A 12,465-nucleotide genomic window follows, 5' to 3' on the forward strand; every position below is an offset into this window, starting at 1 on the left:
TGTAAGACAAGTCTTAATGAAGCAATGAAGTAATCATTGATCAGCTGTCAATTAGGGGTGTTGTCCTACTGGTATTTATAACCATTATATTTTAAAAAAATTAAATATTGATATCTTGTTAAAGATGTACAGATGATCACCTCTTAAACATTCTATATGCTCTTAAATCGTTTAGTCACTGTTTCTCTCTACCTCCCTACATTTGTATTTTTAGTACAATTAATGTGCTAAAATAGACAAAATGCACAAAAAGATGAATTTGATAGCTTTTTTGTTTGGATTTTTCTGTGTCTTGTGATGTCTATCATGAATTGGTTTAGCCACAATAATTGTGTGACAGCTGTGGTGTCAACACTAGACAATACCTAAGAAGGGAAAGAGGGAGGGGAAAATATGAAGACAAGTAAAGTGAAAGAAAACATAAGATGAACTAATTTGAATAATATAAATAAATTGCAGGTGTATTAGCTATCAAAAATGATAATGGGCACTGTATTACAGGTTTCAAAGCAACACCAGGCAGCAGATAAGATGTAGTTCAAACTGTCCTGACAAGAATTTATTGGACTTAAATTAGATATCGACGTGGTTACAAGGGAAGCTCGTTAGATTGTGAAATTTGGATACTTGTGATGAGGTGATAATAGGATTTGGAAGAAGTCCCATCTGTGGTCATTGGTCCTCTCCTGATTCAAGAAGTACACAAGTTTCTATCAACCTGTTCACCTTGGCTGAGTGTGTGCAGAACTGAGGAAGTGATGACACATTTATCAGTCAACCCACTGACAGCGGCTGTTGAGGAAAAAGGTACATGATGCCTATTGAGACAGCAAAACCATTAAAGAAAACTGCGGGTGTTCAAATTTTGTGACATGGCGAGGGCACACACCTTAGAGGGTCGCTTCCATAAATGCTACGTACCTCACTGTGTACAGAGTTTGTGCTCTGGCTGCAGACAAACCTCTAATAAGCACATCCATGTTGTAGCTGTGGCTCCAGCAGCTATTAGGAGCTGCCACATCGCTGCTACATGGCTGCCAGCTTGTAAAAAGCCCTGGCTTTCTGCCCCTGCAATTCTCCCATCAGTGTGACCTTTTCCAGGGTCCTCGGTGTATTTTGTCTTGTCCCCAACCTCTTTGGAGTCTGGCTGCTGACCTCACATCAGATTCTGAAGAGGAGAGGTAACAGCCTGCTAATGCAACAGCTCTGTCCAAGTGCTCCTTGTGGGCTTAGAGCACACACACTGCCTGCTTCCCTCATGGGTTCACAGCACTTAAGTGCTGCCTTGTAAAAGCAAAAACAAACTCTTATGCTGCTGCAGTTTTAAAGATCATGGATGCCAGCCAGGATACCGTGCGCTGAGAGTTCAGAAGAGCTGCAGAAGTACAGCTTTTATGCTCTGTTAGCAGAGAGTCCTTTTGACATTTTACCATTTGGGGTCAGCTGTCTTGGCAGCAAGGAATAAACCAATTGTTCCAGTAGCCTGAGCTTGTAAACAGTTTGATAGTACTTTTAGCTTTTCAAGTTGGGAATACTGTAAACTAAGTAGCTACAACCTCAGTTCCAAAAAAGTTGGGACGTTTGTAAAACGGAAATAAATACAATGCAGATTTTGCATTTCTGACTCGTGTTCAATTGAATCCAATAAGATATTTAATGTTTAACCTGATAAACTTAATTGTTTTTTTTAAGTATGCACTAATTCTGAATTTGTTGCCTGCAACGTGTTTCAAAATAGTTTGGACAGATACAACAAAGTGCAAAGTGTTTTCTCAAAAAAACACCTGCTCGGATCATTCAGCAGGTTAATTGGTAACAGATGACAGCATCATGACAGTATGAACATGGCATCCTTCAAAGGTTTAGTCCTTCATAAGCATAGATGGGGTGAGATTCACCACTTTGTTTAAGAACAATCAACATAAAACTGGAGGACTATAGGGATTTCACCATCTACAATCCATAACATCATTAAAAGATATCAAGAAAGGGCAAGGCCGAAAAGCAACATTGAATACCTGTGACCTTTTACAATTCAGGCAGCACTGCATGAAAAACTCACCTAACTGTATAAAGGATACTACATGGACAAAGTTGATCCAGAAAGGCTGCAGACTTCTTTGGGACCAGAGCTCATCTGAGATGAACTGAGGAAAAGTAGAAAAGTGTCTGACGGGTCCACATTTCAGATTGTTTTTGGATACTGTGGACATCATGACCTCTGGGCTAAAGAGGAGAAGGACCACCCAGATTGCAGCCAGTGCTAACTTCAAAAACCGGCATCTGTGATGGTATGGGGCTGTGTCAGTGCCCATGGCATCATGGGAAACTTCATATCTGTGAAGGCCCCATTAATGCTGAAAGGAACATGCAGGTTTTGGAGCAACATATGCTGCCATCCAGACGACATCCAGACGGTAAGACGATGCCAAGACACATTCTGCACGTTACAACACCGTGGCTTCACAATAAAAGAGTTCAGGTCACAGACTGACCTGCCTGCAGTCCAGACCTGTCTCCTACTGAAAATGTGTGGCACATTGTGAAGTGCAAAATACAACAACAGAGACCCCGGACTGTTGAGCACCTGAAGTTGTATATCAAGCAAGAATGTGAAAGAATTTCACTTTCACATTTCACAGTGATAAACATGCACCCGCCCCAGATTTTTTTTGAAATGTGTTGCTGGCATCAAATTCAGAATGAAAGTTAATCAGTTTGAACATTAAATATCTTGTCTCAGATCTGCTGTCTGTTTTCGCTGTGAACTATTTAGAAAAGCAGAAATACTTTTAAAAAAAAGAATCTGTGAAAGAGCACTTTCTGTCAGACTCCAGGGTAAAGATGCTCTCCTGGGGAGAAATTTGTAAAAATCTGCTTTTAGAAAGTAATTTCTGGAGAGCTTTGGATAGTGGCATTTACATACCCTTTCAAGAGGATCAGAAGCAGTATGATTTAATTTCACATCAAAATTAGTATGTTCTTACTAATCTTAAAATACAGGTATGAAATGCCACGATAAATTGAAGATGTTTGAAATATCAAATAGGAAAGTACAGAATTACGAAAGAGCAAAAATGATTGGTTAGTATTTCTCTAACTTTTGCTTGATATATTCAGTAAACCAAATTCCATTTCCATTTCATTTTTAACTGGCCAGCCGTAACTTGTTTCTTCTCTAATCTGTCATATCCACCAGCGTTCTCCTCTAAAGTCTCTTCTTCTGAAGCATCTTTCCAACTTTTCAGCTGTAATCTCTCCAGGGCCGTAGTTACCACTGACAGGTCAAAGCCTCTGTGTTTTTTGTTGGGATTTGGTACTTAGCAACCTACTGGGAGTCATAATGAAAAAGGCAACAGAGAATAATAACACATGATAGATGAATATGTTAAATTGCTGTATTTATACACTCCATGCGGCCCTGGTGGTGTGTGTCTCCCATGTGCTGAGGCTGTGGTCTTATTTTATGCAGATTGAAGAGAACAGGTTGTTTTTTGTAATTTGTGTGCATTGATCCTTTAATTTCCCCCTAATTTCTGCTTCATTCAGTCATCTTTATTTTAGTTTGTTACTTGGATTCTGTGCTAAAGAAAACATGTTTTTTTAAGTACAATATTTTCTGTCTCCAAAGACACACCCGCGTTACTCTCTCGCTACCTCTGCCTCTGGCTCTCTCTATCAAAGCGGGCCAAACAGCAGACTTTTTGTTTCAGTATTAATGTATTCTATTTGTTTTGAGATCTGCACATCTCCTCTTCTCCTCCACAGCGGTGCTTTAAACCCCTTCAGGGACATCTCAGGGATCCAGCTGACATATGGTGAAGACTGGATGAACATGTCGGAGGCTGCCAGGCTGTGAACCCCCGATCCCCAGATGTACGGTGGCATATTGTCTTCAAACAGACTCTGTCACTGTGGCAGAAACACTGAGAAGTTTCGGAGGAATGATAGGGAGGATTTTCAGAGCACGTTCCTAACTTCGCATGTTTTCCTCCTTGAGCCACTTTCAGTCTGAAAGAGCCTCGGGAGTTTGGTCTCTACTCACTGCTGCAGAGAAGCTCTCAGGGCTACTTATAACTATGCTACTTATCTCAGGGTGCAAAAACAGGTTTGAAGTGTGTTTATACTGCAGTATCTATGCATAATGTAGACTAATAAATAATGGAATAATGTTCACTCATCAGCAGAACACAGGTAAGGTTACATGAATGCTTTAACACGCAGCTATTTGACCAGCTTCTGTAACTCAATGCTATCTCTAATTTAGCATCTCTTTCATCCGCCTATCTGAAAAAATTATGTTCATGGGGTTTACTTGCTGATAGAAGTTGAAAACCTTCTCACTAACTCAGTGGAACCCTTAGTCTTACCGAGAACATTTGATAAATCCTTTCTTTACAAAAGGGTTCTTTAGAAGAAAACGGTTGTAGGTCGAGCCTCAGCTCTCCAGGATGAACCAAGAGTGTATGAATGTCTGAGGCTGGGCTGTAAAAAGCCCACTGACCAACTTTATTCTTGTTTCATAGCATAGCAGATTATTTGGAATCAAGTTGTTGCTATTTATGAGATATCTGCTTAATTTACACAAAACAACCCAATAGAACAGATGTCAGCATAATCCCCAATGAGCTCTGACCTGGCAAATCATCATATTTGGCCATTTATGGTAAAAAGAAAACATTTAAACTTGAAAAAACAAAACACAATTCTTTATTGAATATTCCCATTGTGTGTGGGTTTCAACTAACTTCATGCAACTTGTACATTTAAATACTTTTCAATCATATTTAACCCAGTTTTAGCTTAGATGTCTAGTTATCTTTTGACATTTTGACATGTGCAAATCCCTAAATCAGTGCTGGATGGGTTTTGTTTGTGCTTCTCAAAACATGTAAATATGTAAGTTCTGCCGTTACATTAAAACAGTAACAGAAGATGCAGTTTGACGTCATTGTGAAGTAGCGTGGGCTCATGGGAGTTGCTATCTTCACTTTTAAACAGTCACCATAGCTGATGAAAATCTGAAGTGACTCAGGCAGAAATTATGTTCATGGACAAGGTAATACTACAGTTTCAGTCACATTATGCAGACTTCCTTCCTGGCTTTTGACGTATCCCATATTTTTGGAAATTATAGCAGCTGGAGGTGAGCAGGAAATGGAACATTACCTAGAATAAATGATGGATTTCTCTGTATTTGAAAATTGTTGGAAAGATTTGGATCATGTAAGTACAAAATTTTAGACCTCTTAATGTAGAATGTTACATATTATAGCTTAAAAAGTCAAATTAAAAAATTCGTAGCATGTTTTCCTGCAAACATGCCTTTCTAGAAACAGAATCTCTATTTTATAAGGCAATGATACCCAAAGTGTGGGCCGAGGCCCGCTGGTGGGCCATGAAGGCCCTGCAGATGGGCATTTATAGGTCATGAAAAATAAAAATGTTTTAGTTTCACATTCTCATAAAATATTTATGATTGCTTTAAAAAAAAGTTATCAGACCTAATAAAACAAGCCGTTGGATATAAATTGTGTTTTATTCTTTATTTATCGGTCCTAGTTAACAGGAGTCAACACCATATTTGGTGACCTGTCACATTAACACTGTAATGTATCTGAAATCTCGTCTCGGTACAGTTTGTTTCCTGTGTAGATCAGAGTCGTGATTAAAGGTTTGGGTGGTCCACGGAAGATTTTCAGATTTCAAATTGGGCCGTAGCATTTTTTTTATGTTGGGGAATGGCTGTTATAAAGTGTGGGACAAATATTTAGTCATTATTTGGGTGAAATTGCTATTTAAAGTTTTTCTGTCTCAGAGCTGATTTTGATGTGGTCCAATAACAGTGGTTATGCTGCAGTTGCACTGAAGAATGAATTAATTACTGTAAATGTGTTTTTTATCATTGCAGTAAAAATAATACCAAGAATTAGATGTTTTGTGAGGCTCTCCAGTGTTGAACTACTGCTGCTCCATCCACATTGATTTTTGTTGTACTCACTAACCTCTGTCATTCCTGTGGACAAAATCTCCATTGCCTCCAGTAATTCTCCTTGCGACTTGGGCTGAAAAATGAGCGTACTGTGAAATGATTCGGTCTCTTGGTGTTCTTTCCCAGTGTGATGGTGATGGAACCCGAGCAAAGCAATTCAGCGCTGCAAATTCCTGGCAGGAAGAAAGGATTTTACAGTTGACACTGAGGTCCTTGAGCAAACATCACATCCATTCCCGGGAAAAACCGAGACTGTCCATTGGAGTCTGGAAACTTATTAGCTGTTTGCTATCATGGCATCAGTTTTCATAGAGCCCCCCTTGTCCAGCTGCACTGTGGGTAATTGATGGTGTCAGTCAGGTCTAACACCAGTAGCTCTATTTGTACTTTCAGTGAAGTTCCCTGACTGACCACTTGAGGGCAGTAGACATATATCTCATCTTCAGTATTCCTCCCCAGGTCTTGGTCCTCATACTGCATTCAGGCCAGGCTGGTCTGCAAGCAGCAAGACTAATTATGATTGATTCAGAGATAACAGAATTAATATTGGAATAGCAGTAAAAGTATGAAACGTGGATTCAGTAAAAAGAGAGAAATTTCTTTTTACTCAGCTCTACATTGTCTTCAGCCGCCACAAACCACTTAGTGGGTCATAGTGAAATGAGGGAGAAAAACAAAGATGATTAGAAAAGTGAAAGTGGACGTGCAAAACTGAATTGAGGTGAAATCTGGCTTATAAAAGTTTATACATGAAATTTTCTTTAAATATCAAGATTCAAACACAGGATGGGAAACAAAGACTGCTGGATATTAAATCTGACTCCTTGACAGATCAAGAGTTGTTTCAGGAAACAACACAGCTTAGGCAGTTTTTTTTTCGAACAAAAATGTGATGAAAGTAGATGAATTATTTTAACTTTGATCAGTGCCTCCTTCTGTCATATTAAATCTGCATTTATGGGGAAAGCAAAGGAAAATCAGAAGCCACAATCAAAAGCAGACAATACAGTTTACATCAGTGTAAACAACAACATAAAAGTGATTTCAGTTTATAAGATTAGACTGTCTCAGGCAGGCCTGCTTCCAAAGCAAACACATCTTGTTTACGTTACCATACTGGTTTTGCATGAGATCACACTGTGCATTGCATTTCTACTTGCCAGCCATGTGATTTATTCTGCCACCCAACGTGGCTCCGATAGACGCTGTATCTACAAAGACGTGAGGAAATGCTGGAATAAATGGCGACCAGCCGAGAAAAAGATATGAAAATGTATCTTTTGTAGGAGCGAATGAATGAATTCACACATTTCAAGGTGAAATAGAGGGCTGTGCATTGTCATATGGTCATTTCACTGATACACTTATCTCATGTTTTTCACTCTCTGCCCTATCTCTGTCTGTATGCCTTATTTACTAGGACGAACCAGGGGAGGTAGAGGAGTGGTGGTTGGGAAGTGTGTGCAATGTGTGTTGGTGTATTCACGGCGCGGAGGAGTCTGGTGTGCATATGATGAATGAGATAGTTAGGAAGCAGTGAATTTATGGCTGTGAATGCAGCCATCCATTCTGCCCAGGCAGTCCCTGGCTGTCCTCAAGGGCATCGTGCTCCTCTGGGTCCCATCTTAGGTGGCTCATTGGGGATCCCACCGCTGTAGCTGCTACTGCTGAGGACACGACGCTCAGCTAGTCCAGGTAAATGCTGCTCCTCCTCCCCTCACGGCACGTTAGGCAACAGTAAATTAGCAGGCAGTGAACACAAGCTGCTAATGTACATATAATAACAGGGAGGCCACGAGGTGCCAGCAAGAGACTGCTGTTATTAATTAGGCGTCTCATTTGTCCGCTATAGATCACCTTGAGCATTACAGTGCAGTTTGCCCTCTTATGTGGATGATGTACAGTATACCCTGCAGTAACTCAAAGCATAAGAAGTGATTACTGTTTATGCTTAAATAATTAATGAGTGAGTATGTAATGTTACTTAAGGCACACTCATCATATCACATAACATAGCATTTTACTGAGCCCAGCAAGATCTCCAAACTAAACAACATAGATTGGTTGTCATTGGCTTTTAAAACGACCCGAGTGAACATTTTCTGGTTGGATGCTCCTATCAGGCATTGCCCGATATCAGATAGAATTGTCAACTTGTTGCTCTGACATTGCCTCCACTCAAACCAATTTCTGTAGGAGAGGAGGATTCGATTTTCCTTAACCATCTAATCACTAGAGACCAATGTGTCTGCCTGAATCTAATGCCATTTCTCCTCTTTGAATAAATGCCTTCAAATCAGAGTGCTATTCAGATTTCAAACTAACTGGTACTTTTAATCGATTTAGAACAGCGTCTATCTTGTCTAAAGTGCTCATCACTGTTGGTATCTCCTTGGTTGCAGCCCACAGTTTGACAATGCTTGTCAAAAGCTCGTTAGGCTGACATATACTTACTTTTGAGTACGCATTTACATGTGCACCCCTAGCATCCATACGCATCATGGCTGCCTCATGTATCCTTCATTCATTTGGAGCGATGGTTGTGTGCGTCCTCAGAAATGAACAATACATGAACGCAAAATGCGGTTAAGCAGCAAGTATATCTTCGTCCATAGCTCATTTGTCCCACCCGAGGTGCTGATTGGCTAATCATTAGTCCCCCCTGCAGCACTCATTGCAGTGATTGCTTTTTCAGCCAAGAAATCGCTCTTTCATGACAAGATGCCAGACGAATCAGTCAGCTCGGTGGAGTGGGCGTAGACCCAAGCAAAGCTGGAAATTGTTTTCAAGCGCTTTCCACTACTGCACACGGGAGAAGTGAGCACTTTCTGGTAGAAATCTTTAACCCAAACCATGATTCCCCCTAAACCTGACCAAGAAAAGTTCTCTGGCAGAAATCTTTGAAGGCTAACTTCTCCCTTCAGCTCCACAACCACCATTACAAATGTGACTCACATGACTGTTTTTTTTTTTATCTGCACATGGTTTTGGGTTAAGAATAGATTATAGTTTGGGTTAAAACAATGCTAAATGCTAATGTTGGCATGCTAACACATGTACAGTGACAATGCTAGCATACTTAAATTTAGCAGGTACAATGTTACCATGTTCACTTCTTAATTTATCATGTCAACATACTAACATTTGCTAATTTGTGCTATACTGCAGATCTGCAGGGTTGCACTTTCAGTTTTTGAGGTGAACTAGCTCTTGTTTGTGTTGTGTTTTAATGCTTTCCCATTCTTATTTTCAAAGTGATATTTTGGCCTGATAATCACGAAGGAAGAGCTTTCCAAGGTTTTAAAAAAATCAAAACCAATACCAAAACCAAATTCAACCTCACTCTAGCGCAACAGGAAAGGTCATGGGATCACCAGAGCTATTAGAGCTCACCTCCTGGTCACAATGATTTTTTTTTGTACAAAATTTCATGAAAGTCAATAAAATAGTTGATATCTTTATTATTGCTAGCATGTGTTTAGGGTTGGTGGTAGAATGAATGTGAATACTCTCCAGTGTCAGTGCCACACAACTGGTGCACCCAACCATCCATCCTGACCTCCTCCCTAAAAGCTTTTACAGCGGTAGAACAACTTCACACCTCAGCTCCTCACAGACAATGGTTGTAATTTGCAAAGCCACAGGGGTCAAAAACTCAAACTGGCTTGGAACCTCTGATGGTAATGTCATCTCATAGGGGGGCCACTTCAGTGTTCATGTGCTGCAAGAAATCGTAATAATTCTGAACTTTTACTTTTTTGCTCTATTAATAACATATTTTCATCATTTGACAAAGCAAACACCAATTTCTATACAATTTTATATACATTAGTTAGCTGTGCATTGGACACAAACTCAGCAACTCTTCTGTTACTTTGAGCTGATGAATAATACCACCAATGAAAATCTGATACTGAAAAACTGATCACAAATGTCACCTGCTGTAAGGCTGTGATGGTATGGATTTTTTTCTGGCCACAGTGAAAAAGCAATGTATTCCCGCAATATGGTGTTTTAACGAGAATGTCCAGATTATTACACTTTATTGGAATTTGTTGAAGGATACTGTCATAAGAGTAGCGTAGCTTCTTTAAGTGACAGTGCTGCTAGTGCAGGAAAAGTGTAAACTTAGTAGAAAGCTGTCAACTTGGGAGTAAATGTACAGTACAGGTTACAGCGTGTAAGTTAATAAACACTGCAGCTTCTCAAGACCAATAAAAGTCTTGTTCCGTTATTTCCCAACAGCTGGAAAAGTGATGGGTTAGCCCCAAAATAAGGTGAGCAGGAAAGGCTAAAGTCAAGCTTATGCTAAGGTTTTACTTGTACAATGTCAACTCTGTTGAGACTGTTTCCCTTTCAGAAGCTTTGTAATCATGTTTTTACCCATCCACCGGCAATCCCATGACACCTTGGGCTTAGAGTCAACCAGTCAGAGGCTGTGTTCCTGACGCGACGTGCATGTAGTTCTGATGTCAATGCATTGCACAATGTAATAACAAGAGCTTGAAAACAAAATTTGCTGTGATGATGGTAAGGAGCTCAACCCCGCCGCAGGCATCACATGACCGCTGTGTTGTGATAATGAGGTTATGGTCACGACGCAAACTTAATAACTTGCTCAGCCACTCAGCTGCTGGTGTTTAAGACCCCTGCACAAATCATAACAGTAGTAGAACATTGCATTGTGTCTTGTCTTTGTATTTCATCATATCATCACATATTAGAACACTGCACTCATCAAACTGTACAAGAGGATTACTGTGTTATGTTTGCTTTGTGAAAAAAAAAAAAAATCAGGACGAGGGGTGTCAGATAGTTGTCCCTTGCGTCTCCTGCAGGTCCTCAGCTTCTATTTGCATCATATACTTGATGAACATTTTCTGTGCAGTTACTGCCGCAGGCTCCCATCTGCCAATATCTGAGTCACTTTATTATTCGCAGGTGGTGAATCATGCGCTTTAAGGGTTGTGTATTCTCTGTGTCTCTAAAATAAAACCCTTTTTTCCTATGATGCCCCCTGAACATAAGCATTTTGTGTACAAAGATCATGAAAATACCTGTTGAAATAAAACAGAGCCCTCTGAAAGCCAAGGTTTATACTAAATATGTTAATAGTTCTAACATCCCTTCAAGCAATCTGGATATTTGGGGTCATTACGGAATGAAACCCAATACAATCTCGAAAGGAAATGATGGGTAAACTACCATACTGTCTTATCTTTGCTTTAGAACAGTCTGCTGCAGATGCACTTGTTGCTGTTTTTGCTGTATTTAGTGACAGTTAAGTTAAATTTCTTGATGCTTTTATTCAGAATAACTCAGAGAGCTTGGTGTCTTGTTCAAGGACACTAGACTGGCAGTTGATGGATACACAGGAACTGAACCTTATGTTAACTGACTCTTTCTCCAACCACTCAGCCAGACAGAGCACTGCCGCCGAGGCTATTTGTGGTAAGATTTTTCAGTTAGGATGCTTGTGTAATTTAGCCTCTGCACTGCTGTCAATGCCCTCTCAACACCAAAGACTTTGTGAAATGACTTCACCTCCCGATTACGTCATCCTGCCTTTGCGGGCAAAAGAAAGACATCAGTAAAACCGATGAATACTTTGACTTTGCGTTTGATGAGAGTGAAGATCGCTGGTGGTCTGAGGGGCCCGTGTGACAAGACATGTGCACGTACACGCACATCATTATCATGCACAACTGGAAGGATGTTAATGTTCTGGGGTACATGTAAATGTTTGTGCTTTTATGTTTTTATGTAAGTGCGTGTTTAGTGTTTATGCATTTGTGTGTGTTTGACAGAGAGAGGTAGCAGCTGTAGGAACCAGGGGGCCCCAGGGCTCTAGAAGACGTCAGACCCAGCTGGACGCCTCCAGGGGAGGTCAGGATGTGTTGACAGCTTCCCGAGGCAGATGAGAGAGCAGAAGAGGCTCTTGCCTCTCGTCTCCAGCGTATGTGGATGTCTCTGAAGATGGCACAACACATCATGTCACGTTTCACTGTAATTAACATTTTCCAGGGGTTTGTTGAAGGGTAGGTGGGTTGGAGGGTGAGTGTATGTGTAGGCATGTGTCATCGATTTGTGTGAAAATGGTTGAAGCTACTTAAAAAAGTGTGTGAAAGCAGGGCAGGAGCCACATTACAGTAACCTCCTATCTTTAGATTGAAAAAGGCTTAAATAGGATTTTTCCCAATTTCAAAAGCAAATCCTAACTGACTTTAGGGATCCTGTCTCATGTTACTTCATCCTATCTTATGTCAGTAGCAGGTTAGAAAATCCTAAATACTCAATCCAACATCACTTATCAAATTTTGTCTGTTACCTAGCAACCATCAGCACTTTTTTCATAGAATATATAAACACACATTTCAGAAGTCCTCAAAAGGGGTTAAATAAACTTAAAAATGGCATCACGGCACTTAAACAGTAAACTTTCACCAGTGTTTTTAATAATTATAGATAACTAT

Source organism: Lutjanus erythropterus, chromosome 3 (assembly GCF_056507025.1).
Source record: "Lutjanus erythropterus isolate fLutEry1 chromosome 3, fLutEry1.hap2, whole genome shotgun sequence".
Lineage (NCBI taxonomy): Eukaryota > Metazoa > Chordata > Actinopteri > Lutjaniformes > Lutjanidae > Lutjanus > Lutjanus erythropterus.